This window comes from Rhinolophus hipposideros (assembly GCF_964194185.1).
Source record: "Rhinolophus hipposideros genome assembly, chromosome: 12".
NCBI classification, from domain to species: domain Eukaryota; kingdom Metazoa; phylum Chordata; class Mammalia; order Chiroptera; family Rhinolophidae; genus Rhinolophus; species Rhinolophus hipposideros.
The window spans coordinates 36,634,886-36,654,981 of record NC_138058.1 but is presented as its reverse complement, the minus strand read 5'-3'; the positions used below and the strand labels follow the sequence as shown (position 1 = coordinate 36,654,981).

Here is a 20,096-nt window from a genome sequence, read left to right as displayed (position 1 = left end):
GTTTAATCATGCATTATTGTATTTGAGACACACAAATACGTATGTATGGAGCCTAACTCATGTCAACACCAGACTGAGTTCTGATCCGCTGCCCTCACAGGTATCTTAAGACAAAACATGAGGAAAGATTGCTGATGGCCTTGATGAACCAAAGTTCAGTTTTCTTTGACAACCATTTTATACATTTTTCTAACTTGGGAATGATAATCGCTTATTCCCTTTTACGAAGGGTTGATTAAATAAGGAACTTACTGCTGGTTACTGCATGATTATGTGGTGCTCCAATCAGATTCAGTGCATAACATTTTTGAGACCTAGTCTCTTCAAAACCACTGTATTATGTCAAAGGCTGTGCAAAAATGAATAACATATGCCCGCTTCCATTTCTATTGCCCTCAAAATGGAATTAGACTTCTTGAAGATTCTGGAAGTTTGACAAGAATTGTCACAGTATCCTGGATGCTAAGGGAAAAACAAGAATGCTGCAGCGGTGACTTGATACGAATTACGCTACAGCAGTGGTTCTCATAATGTAATCTTGGAACAGGCAGCATGAGCATCACCTGGGAACTTTATAGAAAGGCAAATTTTCACCCCTGTATCTCAGACCTAGGGAATCTCAAACTCTGGCAGTGAGTCCCAAGCATCCATGTTTTAACAAGCTCTCTAGGTGATTATGATGCACACCATAGTTTTTCCCCATGAAACCTCTAGTCTTCAAAGTCCTTCTCAAATACCGCCTTTTTGGAAACTTTCTTATCTGCTGAAAATTAGGGCTTACTTAGTATTTTATGGTACATTGTAAGTGCTCATTAACTATTTACTAAATTAAATGATATCCATTAGTCCTATAGGCAAAGTAAAAACAAGTATTACAAGAACTAAGAGGAAGGAAGGAATTTCTCAAGATACTTTTTTGAATTGGTTTCCATTTATGATACCTTAATAATCGGGCTGTATAGCACTATTATAGACTTTATGGGATTTATTTTAATTCTGTTACAAGCATCTGTAAAGCATTTTCAAATGCTATTTCATTTTGATGGTAGTGCTCTTAGGTAATATTTTTTTTATGATGTCCATTTTGTACACAAACAGATTCAGAGATATTAAATAAGTTGCTCAAAATAGTAACAATGACCTGTACAATAAGGATTAAACTCAATCTTCTAAATTTTAGATTCAATAATCTTTCCATTGAAACAGGACTCAGGATAATTTAATATAAAATTGTTAATGACTCATTTTAACAATAGGGCTTTTATGAATTTATTTTTGAAAGTTTGATAAAAGACTTACCAACATAATATATTTCTTCTTAATATAATTATAACATTTTCTCCCAGAGATTCACATACTCTGAGGAAAGAACCTTAAGAACATTTTGCCCAATAGTTTCCTCAGGAGCTAAAGTTTTCTCATGAAAGCAAACTTAAAAATTGAATACTCTGACCCCCTCATTACATAGATTAAGGAAATGAAGTCTAGAAAAAGAAAGTAATTTTTTCAGTGTCAAAGGTGTGTGTGTGTGTGTGTGTGTGTGTGTGTGTGTGTGTATGTTCACATATATAAATACAGAGAGACAGAGACCAAACTAATACAGTTCGGAGACACCTGTGTAAGTAGGCCACCCTCAAAACCTACATTTCCCTATCCTAATTTACTGCACTGAGCTCTTGGTTAACAGCCTAAAAGTCTTTGGCTTTCTTTTATCACATCTTCAAAAACTTCTTCCTGGACTTAGAAGTTTCTGGAAACTTCTTAAGTAGCAGTTTAATCTTCCATGAATAGTACTCCTGTCTAGATAAACTATGTTCATCATACTCAAACCCCACCCCACCATTGATACACACTAGACCAGGGGTGTCCAAACTTTTTTCAACGTTTTTCACCAAGGGTCATATGCGGTAAAATACACAAACAGCCGGGTCACTCACTCGAGGTGAAGTACGTATTGCCTCATCTGGTTTATTTAAGTAAACTAAATATATTTTTGGAATTTGCTGCGGGCCAATCAACAATGGATTGCGGACCGCAGTTGGCCCGCGGGCCCCAGTTTTGACACCCCTGCTAGACCATTAAATGATATCCATAGCTAATGGATAATAGCTAATAGCCAAGCCAAAGACAATTGGCTCCTTGCATCTGAGTCTTCATAACTATCTCATTTGACTTAGAGATTTCACATAATTTATTGCTGGATATCATCTTAGTTCTTAAGGAAAAGATACACAAGTCATCTTTCATGGTAGTGGAATTTGTAAATGTGCATTCCCTGTTGATAAAGTCTGTAATCTAAGAAATTCAACAACCAGAGAACAAGATGAGATACCATATAAGGATTTTTTTTTTAATTCAATGATGCAACCGTTATTTTAGGTGCTCAGGATCCACCATCAACTCAAGAATCTAAGACGCAACCCTCGCGTCCACAGAGAATACTCAATATGTTTACAGATCAGAAAGCCAAGGAACTATTACCACCATCAGCATTATTTTAATTTTGAATCATTCTGACAAACTGCTTGCAGATTCTAAACAAAGTTCAAGCTCTTCAGAACATTCTAAGCACGGCTTGTTTTATATACTTTGCCACAAAAATTAATGGTATTTAAATGCTACTTTCCATGTTAGAACTATACATTTTGATAGTGAAAAACACAAGTCCCAGAATGGCACATTTGCTACTATACCATTTATGTTTAAATAAAATCACAGTGTATTACTAGCAGTGGTTAGTTTGGGGAGGGAGATGGAGGAAATGGAGTGGGGGTAATAGTCTGAATAAACTTTCTCCTTATATGCTATATTTTAATTTTTTTGAGGAGAATTGTTAGTCTTAAAATATTAAACTAAAATTTTCTTTTAATTTTTTTTAAACTAAAATTTAAAATACACTATTCCAATTATCATCTATATTTTATTGCCCAAATTTTCAGCTTTGTCCCAGGTGTTTCTTCTCGCTGTTCCCATCAGTAATGGAAGAAGATAGGATGCCAGCCATTAACATTAATGAGATTAATACAAGAGAGATTGCTTGAGTAGGCAGAACATTGGGAAATGCCAAAATTAAGGAAGAGTGGAAGAATAGCCATTTAGGAGTCTTCTCAAAGACTATAAAAGCAGCACAAAAGTATCCTATTATCTATGACACCATGTCATAGAAAAGAGGGCAGATATTCAAGGTTAAGGCGTGGTAAGCAGTGTGTAATGCTACATAATGGTTGAAAAGTTGAGAATTACTGGGAGGCCTTTGGATTTGATCATTGCAAAGTATTGATTCAGTTTAAAGAGTAGTATGTTCTAGTCTATTTGCTATCCAAACATGCACAAGATGACAGTTCATACATGTTCATATAGTGCATAATTTTGGCATTACTTTTCAGTTTTTAACTCTTAAGAAGAACATGTTGATGATAAATAAACTACAAATACTTAATTATGTGACCAGAGTTTGGTAGTTGATATATGGAAGCAATACCCTGTCTCCTACAACCTTATCCAAACTCCATAGAAGCAAACTCCTTTGTTAGATAGGTTTTACCAATAAGGAGTCTAGATCCATGGTGGGTCCCGAATAATTGGGTCTCCTCAATCCAGGCAGAAATCAAGGAGTATTGACACTTGCAACCCAACTATAGGTGAACAAAGGAGCATTTGAGTCTACTAAAAGAATTAATGGGTTACAAGGGTGGACTAGAATCAGGAGAATATTTATGAGGTCATCATCTAAAGAAAGGATAAAGAAATAAATGGATTATTCAAAAAGTCCCTGAAGACTCCTGAATTGCTGTGAAATAGGGGAATCCAGGTTATGACAATTCTTTTCACCAGCAAAGTACAAAAGGACTCTCTTCCTGGGAAACGTCATCCCCACACCAAAGCCACTGACAGAAATTAACACCTTATATTTTTTGATGAGCAACTGGAAGGCATGTCCTCAGATGGCTAACACCTAATAAAGATTACAGCTCAAGTAATAAGGTTACAGTTAAGGGTGGTAGAATAGATAAGAACCATTCACAGGGGAATGCAAACTTGGAAAGGCAATGACCCTAGAGGTTGTGGGAAGGAAGAGAATAATAAATACTTACAGCTAGGAAAGAGTAGTTGCTCAGAGGAGGATGAAGGATGCAGAAAGGAAAGTTTAAGGGAACAATGACTGTTTATTTTGAGATTTTGCCTGAAACGAGTCAACCCCATTTGCCCAAAGATACCAAAAGGAAAGCAAGTGAAAAGTGTATCCAAAAAGGGGAAAACAACAAAACTGCATAAAGCCCTCCCTTTTATTCTGAAAAACTGAAGCTGATAAATCAAGGGGTGAGAGGGCACAGTTGTACGTAACGTTACCACTTTTCAATTACAAGTTTCTGATACTGCTTTTAACCACCAAAATCATGTGAACTATTTTAATACACAGGTGTCCAGGCTGTATCCTTGACCAGTGGTTCTCAAAGTGTGGTCTTGGCCCAGCAGCAGGTGCATCACCTGGGAACGCGGCAACCCAGACCTATTGAATCTCTTAATTCTGGGAGAAGAGCTCAGCAATCTATGTTTTACACACACGGTCAAAACTATATATCTTAACAAAGGATTCTGACACAAGATAAAATTTGGAAACCATCACCCTAGAATTAGTAAATTTATATTTTCACATCTGATTCTATTGTGCAGGCAGTTGAAAGTGTTTGCACTAATCAAGTGAATTAAGTATTCAGACAGAGCTTTGACAGTTCCAAGCTCAGAGTGAGCCGGCCACAAATTTAAGTTTTAGAAGATATTAGCTAAATGAATAAACATAGTTTATGAATGACAAACCATAATTTTAAAGGCTGCTTTCATGCAGAGATTATTTTAGTAATAAAGAAACATTTAAAAAAGTAAATAAATAAAAACCTGAAAAATCAATCCCAATTGGGTCTCCTATGAACTGAAATTCTTGGCCTTTTTCCCTCACGGTCCCAAGATGGCTGCTGGAGCTCTGGCCATGACTAGATGGAAAGACAATAATAGCTTTCCCAGAGGCTTTCCCTTTTGAACAAGTCTTATGTCACACTGCCCATCCCCACATGAAAAAGGTCTGGAAAATGCAGTTGTTCAGCTAAATACATTGCCTAGAATTCTACTAGTAAGAATAAAGGAGAGAAAGGGTGAAATGAGCCTGTGGGGACAGAGCCAGGAGTGCAATTTCCAGGCAATCGGCCTCAAGTGGAAAGGTGCTCACTCAGGTAGTAAATGGCCATCAACTGTGATTGGATGGCCATCAGCTGTGGCTAGGTGGCCGTCAGCTGTAACCAGTGAGCCATTGGGCACTAATACAGCTAGCGACAAATGGGGGCTAGCAAGAAGATGGTGGCTGAGCTAGCAAGCGGCAGAGTGTGGATTGCAGATTACAGAGAAGCGGATTGCTAGCAAGTGAGATTGTTTGGCAGAGACAAGTGGATGGCGGATTGTGGATTCTGTGGCTCCTGCCTCCTGTGTCTCCCACCCAGCCACTAGTGAGAATATAGTGGTATGATTCCCCTATCTATGGCTCCGTAGGTGTTCCTTTTTGGCCTCACCGTGTCCTGTGTTTTTATGCGGGGAGCAGGACCAGAGGCCCCGCATGCCATCCCACGTGAAACCCTGCACAACAGAGCCACTTTCCATTTCTGCAACACTATAAAATTTCCCCTTCCAAACAACAAAAAGATTTGAAATTTTTGGCAAAACATTATTAATGAAATGCATGTTTTACATGACAAGTTTTCAGACTAAAGCCATTGTAAATATGTTTACTTCCAAAGATAAGACAGTACATTTTCCTATGTTTTCTGTTTTTTCAAGATGATTTTTCTTTTCAAAGAAGCACTGTGGGGACAGAGCCCCAGAGAGCAGTTTCCAGGCTTTTGGCCTCACATGGAAAGGTGCTGGCTCGGGTACTAGATGGCCATCAGCTGTGGCTAGTTGGTCGTCAGCTGTAACCATTGAACCATTGGCGACTAATATAACTTCCACGGCTGCGTTAGGGAGGGAAGTAGAGGAGAGTCGGTTGGTTGGCAGAAAAGCGGACAGCAAGTCAAACGTTGTGTGAATCCAGCCTCCAGTGAGACTATAGTGGTATGACTCCCCTACCTATGGCTCCGTGGGTGTTCCTTTTTGGCGTAGCCTCATCCTGCGTTCTTATGTGGGGAGCGGGAGCAGAGACCCCGCAGGCCACCCCGCATGACAAGTACTGTCGTGCAGGGTCTCAGGTCTCGCTCTCCGCACATGCAGGATATGGTGAGGCCAAAAAGGAACACCAACGCAGCCATAGATAGCGGAGTCATACCACTATATTCTTGCTGGTGGCTGGGTTGGAGACACAGGAAGCAGGAGTCACACAATCCACAATCGCTGTTTGCTTCTCTGCCAACCAAACAACCCCCTAAGCATAGTCACGGCAATTATATTAGTGGCTAATGGCTAACTGGTTACAGATGATGGCCAACTAGTCATAGCTGATGGCCATCTACTACCCAAGCCAGCATCTTTCCACATGAGGCCGAGAGCCTGGAAACTGCTCTCCTGGCTCTGTCCCCACAAGTACTAAAAATAATTTATATTTTGTTGACTAACTGAAATGAACATCATCTATAAAAGTATTAAGGATCAAGAAATCAGTTGAGTAGGTAATGTTATAAGAAGAAATAAAGAACTAAAGAACCAATTTTACATTTTGAAAATTTATGTGTGATCTATATAGTAATGAAATATGCTACAAATTGAATAAGGAATCCATGAAATTACAAGTATATTTTCTATCCTAAGACGTCCTTCAGCTATGGAAAATAAATAAGATATGGTTTTGGTTTATGCCATTCCTTTAAAGAATCCTTTGTTGATAGGGATGAGACTTGCTAAAATTGTAATGTGGTTTCTATTTAATGTGCTTGTTTCTGTCTATAGACAAAATAGAGCAAGCAAAATAACATGGAATATCTGTAATATGAAAATAGCTGATTTTAGGCATTTTTGAGAAATAACTAAATTAACAAAAACAAAATTCACTCTAAAATTCATAAATGATTTTTTATATATAATATAGTAATTTCAAAATAACACGTATCTTTATCAAAAATTAGTAACACTTTTTATTCTTCAAAATCTTGTATAAAGTCAATGTTAACAGGTCTATGGAGAAACAGATACAACTATACATTGAGCAGAATGAAAAGCAAATCAAGAAACTTTCTGCTGCCTGGGCAGGGGTTCCTTACAGTCCTTACCCTGCAAGGTTTGCTGACCCCTATGAACATAATAACTACTCTGTGACTTCTTGTGGGGACAGAACCCCAAAAAGCAGTTTCCAGGCTCTTGGCCTCACATAGAAAGGTGCTGGCTCAGATAGTAAATGGCCATCAACTGTGATTGAATGGCCATCAGCTGTAGCTGTAACCAGTGAGCCATTGGCCACTAATATAACTAATTATAACTAATATAACTGCTGTGGCTACGCTAGCAGAAAAGAATGGAGGCTAACAAGAGCGGATTGCAGAGAGGCGGATGCCGCCAGTGAGAATATATTGGTTTGACTCCCCTACCTATGGCTCTGTGGATGTTCCTTTTTGGTCTCACCATGTCCTGCGTTCTTATGTGCGGGAAGCAGGACTAGAATCCCTGCACGACACATGGCGCAGTGAGCAGGGTCTCCCGCACAACACTTCTACTCTTCCTTTTTCCAAATGGGTAAGTTTACTGTAGTTGTCTTGTCCCTGCTCCACCACAGTATCATTGTGTGTGAGTGTGTGTATGGGGCGGGGCGGGGGGGGGGGGGGCGGCAGAGATGGTGGCAGTGACCATAGGACTCTAAATACAGATTCTAATAGAGAGGATGTTTACCGCTGAGAGATCCTGAAATCTGAGATGAATTCAATGACAGATAAAACATCGGATTGTCCACTTTGGGAAAGGGTGAGAATATTTAATGTGTGGGAAGGATATTTAATGATCAGAAGAGTGGAGACTTTTATGAGCTCACCAAACCCATTTCTTCTTTCTCCTGGATCCATACTTCAACTACATTTCCAACCTCCGTTGCAATTTGATGTGGCTGAGTTATAGCTACTGAGTTATAGCCAATGGAATGTGGGTGGCTCATAAAAACCTTCCATGCCTGATTCAACATTCTTTTCCTGTCCACTGGCTTGAATCAAAGCATTCTGAAGCTCTCAGGAATTATGGAGGCACAAAGTAGAAAGAAGCCGTGTCTGAAATGTCTTCCAATTGACTTGATATGAGGGAGAAATAAACTTTTATATTTCATATTAAGGCACTGAAATTGTGGAGTTCATTTGTTACACTAGCATGTGGCATGCATTACTCTCACTAATACAGTAGGTATCAAATTGCTGTGGTATTTAGATTCCTTTTGAACATTTAAAAGTGTGAAGGAACAGCTTTCCTATAAAAAGTCAAATATTTGCAATATGCCAAAATTATATCCTTTGGAACTATTTAAATTTATAATGCAAAATTTAGATGTCAACAGAAATACATGCAGTAAAAAATTTTAATACGGGGAGGAGGGTAAGTGAAAATGTTGAAAGACCATGGTTTTGAGGTGCTACTATTTTTCTTCCATTTATTTCTTGATAAAACCCAGGTGATATTGTGCAGATTAACAATCCACAAACACATTCAATTAATTCAAAACAACTACCCTGGGAAAAACAATTATAAATCATTTTATCTATTTATCAGAGGATTTTTGTTTCTTTCTGCTGAAGTTCTGTTTGAAAACACTTCATTAGCCTCCTTTTACTGAGGAGTAATAAAACTGAATACCTTTAGAATACCTAGTACTATAGACCAGTAACAAATTCATACTAAAATTTGGTAACGTGATTATACATATGTTTCCTCTTACTCATTTTTTAAATTTATAAAGTCAATAATTCTGAACATTTAAAACTCTCAGAAAAAAGTCATTAAAAAATAAAAATAAAAACTTTTCAAGATTTAAAAGTTTTTAGGCTTTGGGGAAAAATGTATTTTAAACTGACTTCTTAAATTGTTCAAATATCAGTCTCACATCATGAGTCCAATGGATCAAAATGGGAGCAGACTTTCACTGTTTAAGAAATCTGGAAAAAGACTTTTGTGTCAAAAATAAATTACTTTTTCTCATCATATACAATCAAACACTTTTCTGTGTGCCTCAAATGTGTTTGGCTCATTATCAAAATATTTTGAAACTGCATTGTTTTGCTTGCTAATGATTTTAAAGGAGATTGCTTTGCAGATGTATGCAAAACTTTCACATCAAAGTAACTCAATGGTGATTAGATAGATGAATAGATAGATAGATCGATAGATCTGATGTAATCAGTAAATCCTCTGTCCCAAACCTTAATGAACTTACCTCATGAAAGGAAATTCTTTTTTTCTAGCAACTAAAATGACCTAATGATTATACCATTTGATATTTTGACTATATAGCATATCTTTTCAATAATCCTGATTACCAAAAGCATTTTCTATTAGAAAATTGTCAGTTATGGACATACCTGAGATTATCTTAGTCATTAAGTCAAAAAGTAAAGCGTGGGGTTTTTTTCCTCAAATAGCAAAGGTAAAAACAACACAGTTGGCCTGATTTATCCGAATTGGAAATCTTTTGGTAAAATTCACCCATTGACTTCCAACCCTCCACAATATCATTGTCAGGGATGATGTGTCTTGCTGCCCAAATTTCCCTGCAGGACTGACTGACGTCACTTCACCTGCTGAGAAGGTTGGCCATTGACAGCTCTCAGCTGTCAGCCCTTCCTGTGAATTGCTCTCTGTGGAAAAGGGAGCTGATGTCAGGACCTGTTCCCAGGGCAATTCTTACCTAATGATTATTAATACATGGATATAAGGGCCTCTCTCTCTCTCCCCATAATGACAGGGACTCTGAAGGGCCATCTCATCTTCAGAGCTCCTTGTACAATCACAAAAGCCTTGTTGTACCTGAATCACAATCCCACTTCTCCCTCCATCCAATCCTGCTTCCTTCCATTCCTCTACAGGTGTTGATCCCCAGAAAACTCTCAAATAAACTTCCTCCTAATAATCTTTCCCTCTCAGGGTCCATTTTATGGGGAACCCAATCCTAATTATCAATTAACATTTGAATAAGTATATGTACAGGATAGCTATTATTATTGTCTAGGACTACGAATTTAATACTGAAAATGACTTTCATTTGTGTATTTTTCATTCATATTTGTTATGTTGATTGAGCTTTTTGAGTTATTTGATATTCCAATTGGGTAGCTAGAACAAGGATGACTATCCACATTTTATAGCTATGTTTGAAGAGAAGTGACTTCTTCCTTCCAGGCGAAAATTATTATTCACATTTTCTTCTACAGTTTGCTTCATTGCCTATAATACCGCTTCTCTAAAAGATTCTTCTTCACAGTTGCTATAAAATGCCATCACAGAAGTTTGTATATCCCCCAACTCAAGAATATGTTGTAACATGCTAGTCATCCTGGCAGTATGAAATTCAACACCATAACCATATTTAGATTGTTTTTCAAGATCTTATACCCAAACCCTATTGACCACACATACATTATATTGCTTTATTTCCTTTTGTCCTTTCAACATGTTGATTGCACACCTACTAGTATAAACAAGATATATTTCTTGAGAACTCTCTATATGCCAGGTCCTATAGCAAGTGTTTTCATGCATTATCTCACTGAATCCCTGTGACAACTTGATGATGTTAATTCTATTATTTCCATTATACATGTAAGGAAACTGAGGCTTAGGGAGTGAAATGATTTTCCTAAGGCCACAAAACTAGTATGTCATAATACCGGGACTCAAACTCAGGTAAATCTAATTCCAAAATCCACACTCTTTACCTCTCTACTAAACTTCTATGACAAATCAAGAAGTTGAGAGATGAGTGAGACATGGCTCCTACACTCAAGGATTTATTTGTCTAGTACAGGAAGACACTGTAACATTTGATTATATAACAGCTTTATTGAGATATAACTCATGTATAACTCACCCCTTTAAGTTGTGCAATTCCATCACTTGTTACCAGTTATTCCTCATTTATCCTACTCCCAATCTCAGTCCTAGGTAGTCTACTAGTCTGCTTTCTGTCTCTATATATTTGCCTATTCTGAACATTTTGAATAAATATAATCACACAATATGTGACCTGTTTTGACTGGATTCTTTCACTTAACCTGAGGTTTTCAAGGTTTGTCTTTTGTTGTAGCATCTATCAGTATTTCAATCACAGTGGAATATTATTCCATTGCATGGATATACCACATTTGTTTATTTACTCAACCATGAGTTAGTTGATGGACACTTAAGTCATTTCCACTTTTTAGCTATTAATAATAATGGTGCTATGAACATTTATGTGTAAAATTCTATGTAGATATATGTTTTTATTTCTCTTGGGTATATGTCAACTGGAATTTCTGAGTCGTGGTAACTCTAGAGATATTTAACCTTTTAAAGACCTTCTAGCCTGTTTTCCAAATTCTATACCATTTTACATTCTCACCAACAGTGCATAACAGTTCCAATTTCTCCACATTCTCTCCAACACTTGTTAATATATACCAATTTGATTATAGTCATGTTAGTGGGTATGAAGTGGTATCTCATTGTTTCTTTCCTCATGACTAATGATATTGAGCATTTTTTCAAGTGGTTATTGGCCATTTGTAAATCTTCTTTTCATCTGTGTTTCCTAGTGATGCTAGATATTTTTATTTTTTGTATAATTCTTACCAGTTGTGATTGTTTCACTGGAGAATGGTCTCCAATAGGTCCTCCTTTCACTTTTTCAGTGGAACTCTCACTTGATTATATTTTTATGAAAGTAGTTAAGGGGCTAGGAAGTCTTAAGAGTTAAACAGAATGGATTTAAGTCTGGACTCTGAAAGTTACTAGTGCATAACTTTGGGAAATTTATATAACAATTCTATGTCCCTGTTTCCTTAACTATAAAATACGGAATAACAAAAATATTTACTTTTAGAATTGTGAGAGGATTAATGAGATATATGTAACATGTCTTATAGCACATAGTTCTCAACAGATGTTAGTAATTATTATTAAGAATAATGCTAATAGTAATTATTATCATTAGGATATCCCAACAGGAATTAAACTTGTAAAGTTTTTTTTTTTCTCTCTCTCTTTCCTAGTGAAAGAGATTTCCACAGAGGACAAGTTGCTCTGATGCACCGAAGTTAGTTCCCTTTTCCCAAGCAAACAAAATATGTGGCTTCACTGGAGTCCCATTAGGTTATCTGAGCCAAAAAGGGCTTGGTATATCTACTGTGCTATATGTATAAATTAGATATTGTTTCAGGATCAAAAGGGACCCCACCCCTGATGATATGAATATTCAAGAATAGTAGATCCAGGATCACAAGAAGCAGACATCTGAATGAGCTTTAAAGTGTGTGTTTTCTGGAGTTGCCATTGCATGGGAGTGAAAGGTGTTTTGAGCCCCGTGCCCTTGGAAAAGCCAAGACTTAAAAACTGTGAGCCTAGGGAACACTGGAAGAATTCAGCTCCGAAAGAGTGACATTTCTCTCTCAAAAGTCTATAGCAGCCTGAGTAAAGAGTTACATCAAAATCAGACTTGCATCCATCCCCTATAGCAGGGGTGTTCCATTGGGGGCAGTGTTGACCCCCGGAGATATTTGTCAATGGTTGAAGACATTTTGGTTGTCATAAATGGATGTGGGGTGGGGGAAGGTACTACTAGCATCTAGTAGTTAGGGATGTTACTAAGCATCCTACGATACATAGGACAGCCTCCTTCAACAAAATTTATTTTTCCAGACCAAAATGTCAAACATGCTAAGGCTAAAAAACTCTGCTCGACAGGGGTGTGAGGTAACACTCTTCAGCAGCCCAGACTTGATTACCAAACTTGCTTACTAAAATCATCTTACTCTGTACCCTCTCTGCTTACTGTGTATGTCAGCCAACATTGGCTGGTTGTCCTGTGCGGACCAATTCCAAAATCTCAGTAGCTAAATACAAAGAAAGTTTATTTCGTGCCCATACTACATTCCAATACAGGTTCAAATGCTCATCACACAGGAACCCAGGCGGATGAATACTCCATTGCAACACATGTATCCACAACCCCTGCAGCAGAGGGACAGGAAGGAAAAATCAAATACAGGGCCTTAAGGGCTTCTACAGGGAAGGGAGACATGTCATTTCTGCTTACATTTCATTGGCTAAAGCAAATAACATGGCCATTTCTTTCTTCAAGGGAGCAGAAAAGTATTTACTCATTATGCACTTAAACAGAGAACCAGGACTTTTTTTTTTTTTTTTTTCACAGCACTAATGCCTATCACAGGGTGAATATCCTTCTGATTATCCTTTTTAGATTATGTAAGCCTCTAGAAACTTGGAAAATTTGAGGGAGGGAGAAAAAGAAATGTACTTTTTTCTCCTAATATGGCATGTAAGATCTACTCTAGGTAGTTAACTGGAAAGAAAATAAGTGATGATATTTGTACTCAGTTTGTAGAGCAGTGCATTAAGGTCACATTTTGAGACAGGCAGACAGACAGACACACACACACGCAAACTCCACAGTGGGGCAGAATAAAATAATGGTGGTAAATTCCACATTACTGGGGTCAGAAAAGGTTTAATAAGTGACTTGCTTTCAGCTCAGTCCTAAAATCTGGGTTAGGTATTCACCAAGTGAACTAAATTCTCCCACAAAGAAGCAGAATAAAAGGTACAGAAACATGAAACGGCTTGAAATGTTTAGGGAAACTGCCATGAAGTGCTTAGAGGTAAGGGATGGGAAATGTTAAGATCTGAGGCTGAGCAGGTAGCAAAGAAAAATATCAGAAAGAGTCTCATATGGTGACAGTAGACATTTGGGTTTTATCCTAAAGGCAATGCAGAGCTATTCAAGGGTTTTAATCCAGGAACTGATCTGATAGATTTGGAGCATGGCAGAGGCAGTAAGATCAATTAAGAGATGATTACCATAATCTACAGAAAGTGCTAAAGAAATAGTTATGAGAAGTGATATTAAGGAGGTAGAGATCTTCCCTCTCAACCCTCTTTTGGCATCTTCTCTGCCTCCAGTTCTAAGAGTTGTGGAGACTGATTGTTCATTACTGGACCCTCTTCTCAATCTATCCTCTCCCCTTAGTGATCCCATCTAGTCTATAGATATTAAATGTTAGCCACATACTAATGACTTTTAAATGTATCTTTGTCACCTCATCCTTCAGAATTGCATACCTAACTACTGTTAGGTTGGTACAAAAGTAATTGTGGTTTTTGCAATTATTTTTAACCTTTTAAATGGCAATTACTTTTACACCAACCTAATACATGGTATTTCTGCTATAGATGTCTGTCACCTCAAATTGTTTGTGTCAAAATGGACTTCCAAAAAATGAACATTTTATAACTCTTAAAGAAATAATTGACTTAGGCAATAAGCATCAATAGGTGCTTAAACCATGATATGAAAAATTATGGTAAAATAAATATTCTTGCAATGCAAAATTATCAATTTTATAATGGTGGAATCAGGCTATTATCACCTGAAACCTATTTAGTTAAAAGGTGGACAACCATACATTAAGTGTCAACTGATGTGTTGCAATAAGTACAGCACTAAAAATGTTTGACAAAAATCTAATCAAGTTTTTGAAGTAACTTCTAGTTTAGTGATAAAACAGGGATAGAGGAACAAGCTAAATGACATTAGGAGGACAGTCAGGCAAATGCAGAATGTCAACTATATCATAGGACAACTGAGCCAAACTTTACCCATTCAATGGCATAAAAAAATTATAAAAAAACAAAACAATAACACAGCAGGATGGGAAAGGACTATTCAACTTAAAAAAGAGACTTAGGAAACGTAATACTCAAGAGCAATAAGAAATTTTGCATACTGATTTGAACAAACCAATTGTGAAAGCATATGCAGCTGTCCTGGGAAAGAATGATTTCTGGATTGGTGAAGTTTTGATAATGATATTATGCAAACATCCAAGACTAGAAACAATAAGAGAAAATGAACATATCCCTACGTAAAGATTTCACAAGAATGTAAAATCTTGTGAATTTGCATTCTTAAGAAATCTTTATGAAGATATGACCATAGACCAATGGTTCTCAACCAAGGGCAATTTTCACTATCAGGGGACATTTAGCTATATCTGGAGACATTTTCAGTTGTCACAAAGGCGAGAGAGTAGTATGCTACTGTAATCTAGTGGGTAGAGGCTAAGAATGCTCCTAAACAATGCACAAGATAGCACCCCTCATCCCCCAACAAAGAGATCTAGCCCAAAATGTCAGTAGTGCTGAGGCTAAGAAGCCCCCCAATAGGTGATCAAATGTCTACACAAAGAAGATAGGGACCAAAGTTGATTTTTTTACTTTGACCTTGGCATAGTTCTTTGCACTTGGTAAGAGCAAATATTTTATAATTCCTTTTATATTGTGCAAGCCTTCAGATTGTTGGAAAACTTAAAGAGAGTCAAAGAGAAAAATATTGTTTGGGGTGCTGAAGCTTAGAAGACAGATCTTAGAAGGATTTATAAATATACATCATTGATATATGTTAATAGGTGGTAATAGAAACCTTAGAAATGAATGAGAACTTCTACAGCAGTGGTCCACAAACCTCACTGTGGATGAAAATCCCATGGGCAGTTTTGAGAAAATGCAGATGCTTTGTTTAACCCCAAAACTTCTAATTGAAATGTTTAGGAGTGGAGGGTGTGATAAGCATCATAATTTTTTTACAAAAACAAAACTCTTTATATTATTTTGATGTGCAGCCAGTGTTGGAAATCTAAGATTTTCTGTTTGTTTGTTTCTGAACACAAGTGAATTGTATTCATTATATTGGGTTTATTCCTCAGACATACTGAATTCAGTGTGGTAGCTCAAGCAGTTGGCTGTAGTTTTAAGTTTTTCTGGGTTTGTTAAAGCAAACGGGAACCCAGTGTTGGTCTCCTTTGGTAAAATAATAGGCCAGAAAGTCCTTGGTACGATGCAGGGAAAGAATTTCAAGACTTTGTGAGATAAGAAAATAGATTAAACGGACCATGTATCTCCTCCCTATATCCTGGCAGGGCCCTGAAGACTCCTCTCCCTTTCCAATAAAAATAGAGCAAAAAGGGAAATACTCAAATATTTAAAAGTGCTTTGCTGACTCTTCCCCCCCCTCCCCCCCCCCCCGGGCTTGGGATGCTTTTGGAAGGAGCTACAATAAAAACGGTATTCCTGGTCTCAGTGGGAATTTGAGAAGCCAGCGGAGGCGTGGCCCAGGTGATGGCTGTGAACAGTCTGAAGCAAAGTGGGTATTGTTTTAACAGCCGGATGCTACACTCAGGAATCAAGGAATGACTTCAGTAGCAGAAATCTCTGTCTGTGGTTAATTAATCGTGGGGTCCCCAAGAATGAAATAGACAGAAAGCCAATTAAGGTGTGTCTTGATTTATTTAATAAAAGCTATTTTAGGTCAGGTGAACAGAGGCTCCTCTCTGGAGCCAACGTGCTAGAGAATTTTGGGTTCACAGATTCAGCATCACCCAGTGAAAGGGAACCTAATACCTCTGAGGAAAAACCCTGCCCAGGCGTACTGTGACTCTTCGACTTTGTCTTTCCCAGTGGGGCTGGCAGTCGTTAACCTGAATACTTGTGCATTGAGAAATGGGAAACACTTAAAGTTGTGATATGCTGGATGTAACTCAATCTGATCATTAATTCCTGAGAACCTGTAATTCCACTGTAGAGAGCTGGTTAAAGCTGGGGATCTTCATGGAATCCAGGTTTTAAATGGAGTTCCTACCTGAGTTTATTTCATGGTAGGCTGAGTGAGACTTCTAAAAGTAGCTTGGGTCATTTTCTCAGATTCTTAGGGAATTGTTGGAATGAATATTTCAGGAAACTGGCAGAACCACACACAGTTTCTTATTTACACAGCTATGGTAAGGGCTAGTATTTTAGAAAGGGCCAAGGAGAGGCCCTTTGGCACTCTCCTTCCCTCCCAAAATAAGGAATGAACAGGAGCACTACAACACTTGGGGTTGCTTCCTGAATGGTGTAGATTTGTTGATGAATTTAACAGGCTGTTTTGGCTTTTGTCATCTCAAAGTCTTGGGGACGGCAAGTGGATTATTAGAAACAAAATCAGTTGAGTCTCAAATTTTGGCTGCTATTGCAGTTTTTTATTTCCTTCTTTACTAGAATAAATTGATGTATCTTTTAGCACTTATGGTGTAGTTATTGATCTTGTCAAAACATTTTTTTATCCATTTGGTTTATGGCATTACCAGTAATTGGCTTTCATTGACAGAAGCACCAATAAACCTTTATCGTCATATCTCAGTGATGTGTCAGCTCTTTATGCTACCATCTAGTTTGCTGGGACCTTAACCATGATACCACTTTGATACAAGTAATATATCATTTTGATCCAATATCCACAAAATATCATGATGATAGGACATGAAGATCAGACAGTAAAAATGATTGTAGATGTTTCTGTAAGCCATATGTATGCCTGTGAAATTCTGTAAAAATAAAGACCTCAGATATGGCAGTCAAAGGCCTGGGTGTTTGTCGATCTGACATTGCAGGTTACTCCTTTCAAAATGGGTATCTAAATTTTGAATGTATCATATTAGTGTGTCTTACTCTCACCATTAGCAAGGTGATCCAAATTATCCATCTATAATTGAGGTTCATAAGAAAAGAAAGCTTAGCATCTAGTCCATGATTTCAGAGCAACTAGCTGTCAATCGGTGCTTATGACCTGGAAGCTCCGATGGTGCTTGAACTTTCTGTAGCCACACACACTTTCTTATTTACACAGCTATGGTAAGGGCTAGTATTTTAGACAGATACTGAAGAGACTCGTTAAGTGCAAGTAGGAGACACATGGAGAAGAATCCTCAAGTTTGGACAAAGACCATGCCCTCTTCAGAAGCTAACATTTTTATGGAACAGTTCCTGACTCAATATTAACTCTGGAGGACACTGGCCATAGGATTCCATTTGGCTTATGCTTCCAGTAGTGAACTGTGTTCTATATAACCATAAAGTTATATAGCCATAAAGTTTGTGGTACCCAGTAATTTAATAACTGAACATGACCTACCTTCCTATGCCTTCTGCAAACTGCAGCACTTGTTTCAACTCACATGCATATCCTAGGAAGACTTTCCTATGGGCAATTGACTGGGGACATAAAAGTCAATTTCACATCCTGATTTAAGTAGTGGAGGTAGTGAGGCATCCTGGTTTAAAGATGGCTGTACACAATATGCCTATACCGGATGGAAGACGGTTGCTCACTTTTAGGCTAATGGAGAAGAGAAATTGCTTCAGGAGGCAGAACTTGTGCTTTTACATGTTAGACACTTTTCATGGAAGAAGATCTGGCCTGAGGTCAGGATATATACTGACTCCTAGGCAGTGACTAATAGTATGGATTATCTAGGATTTGCGTGGACTAAGGTCAAAAGACTGGTAAAAAGCAAGATTATGGAATAGGTTGTATCTGTGAGTGGATCTCCTAAAATAGTCCCAGAGCTTGGAAATGTTTGTACCTCCAGCAAATGCTCAGCAGAAGGCCCACAATGGAGAACAGATTCCTTAACAATCAGGTGAACAGGTTGGTCTTCTTGTATGGTATTTGATCAATGATGTCCTCAACAGAGTGGTGTTGGGGTAGGAGATATGAGAGCAAACGGAACAAGGGAGAATACACTGAAAAAGATAGGAGACATGTAGAATTTTTGCCAAATGCCTCTGAAAGCCCAGATGAAACCAGATATAATGGGTTTCCAGCTGCCACATGAGCAAGTATGAATTCTTCTTCAACATTCTGGATTTAAAAACTGAAAAAAATAAATCGATCCAAAGTTGGGGCTTTATCTGTGGCTATAACTGGAAGTACAACTTTCAGGGACAGTTGGATAGGGTGTAGGGGAACTATTACTCTACCTGAGAAAGTTTTGTTTTCCAACATTGATAATTAAAAAAAATGTTTTATAGAGGTAATAGTTTAACATGAAATTTGTTAAGATTATCATTAAAAGACATAAAACAAAGCACAGTGAAAGTAGGATTGTGAATCACATTAGAAAGATAATTCAAATTCAGTCACGTTTGTTCAATTCCCTAGCAATGACTGCACAGGGCTGGCTACAAAGCTTCTTCCTCTGATTTCTGAAACTAACCATGCCTGGGGTGGGGCTGGGGGGTAGAGGGTGTAGTAGAACAAGGTGGGATCTAAGGCCTTGAGTGTTTTGGTCACAGAGTGGTTGAGGTGATATACCATAGGGACTATGCAGAATAGGCAAAGAAGTGATAGGTGATGGACTGAAAGAAATGGGATTATAAGATTAAAGAAGTGTGTGGATGGAAAGGTTGCATCCAACCTCTGCTCTGGCCATTAGTATTTTCTTCACCCATGCCTCATTTGCTCCTTCCTATGTCTTTGCCCTACTCTTCTCACTAGAAATCCCTGCTCTCACCTGCCAATTCATATATTTTAACTTTTTCAAAAGCTTGCTCAAAAAGTGTTTTTTTAATCATCCTAATTATACCTTAATTTTAATGCACCCTTCATCTACATTTTGATTTTGTTCTATGTGAAGACTGCATTTTAGAAATTTGCACAATGTTTCTCTGAAAGTGTTTTCACTTATTTCATGTGCATTTGTTCTGTTTCCCTACCCAAACTACAAAATTGCTAGCAATACTCTATTTTTCTTTTTCACTCAGACCTGGTGGATTTACCAGTTGCTTGTCTATTGATTCAAAAGAGATGTTAAAGATGTTGAATCATATGGCTAGGTTCTGAATTGTCAAATCAAAGATATTACTGATAAATCTAAATTTTGTATTTTTATTGAAGAGGAAAGGTAAAATTTGAATTTGAATTTTGTATTTCTGTTTTTTGAAAATACAAGATGAATTATAGTGCAAAGGCATTTTGCCCTGAGGCAAAAAATAGTGAATTTTGAAATCCAAAGTACTGGAGCCAATAAAATATACCTTTAAAATACTTTAATTTGGAATTC

At 37.6% G+C, this 20,096-nt stretch overlaps 1 protein-coding gene across 1 annotated transcript in view; it reads left to right on the top strand.

Moving 5' to 3' along the window:
• Window positions 1-20,096, top strand: part of VRK2 (VRK serine/threonine kinase 2) — a 202,089-nt gene that overhangs the window by 153,060 nt on the left and 28,933 nt on the right. The gene's annotated exons all lie outside the window — the stretch shown is intronic.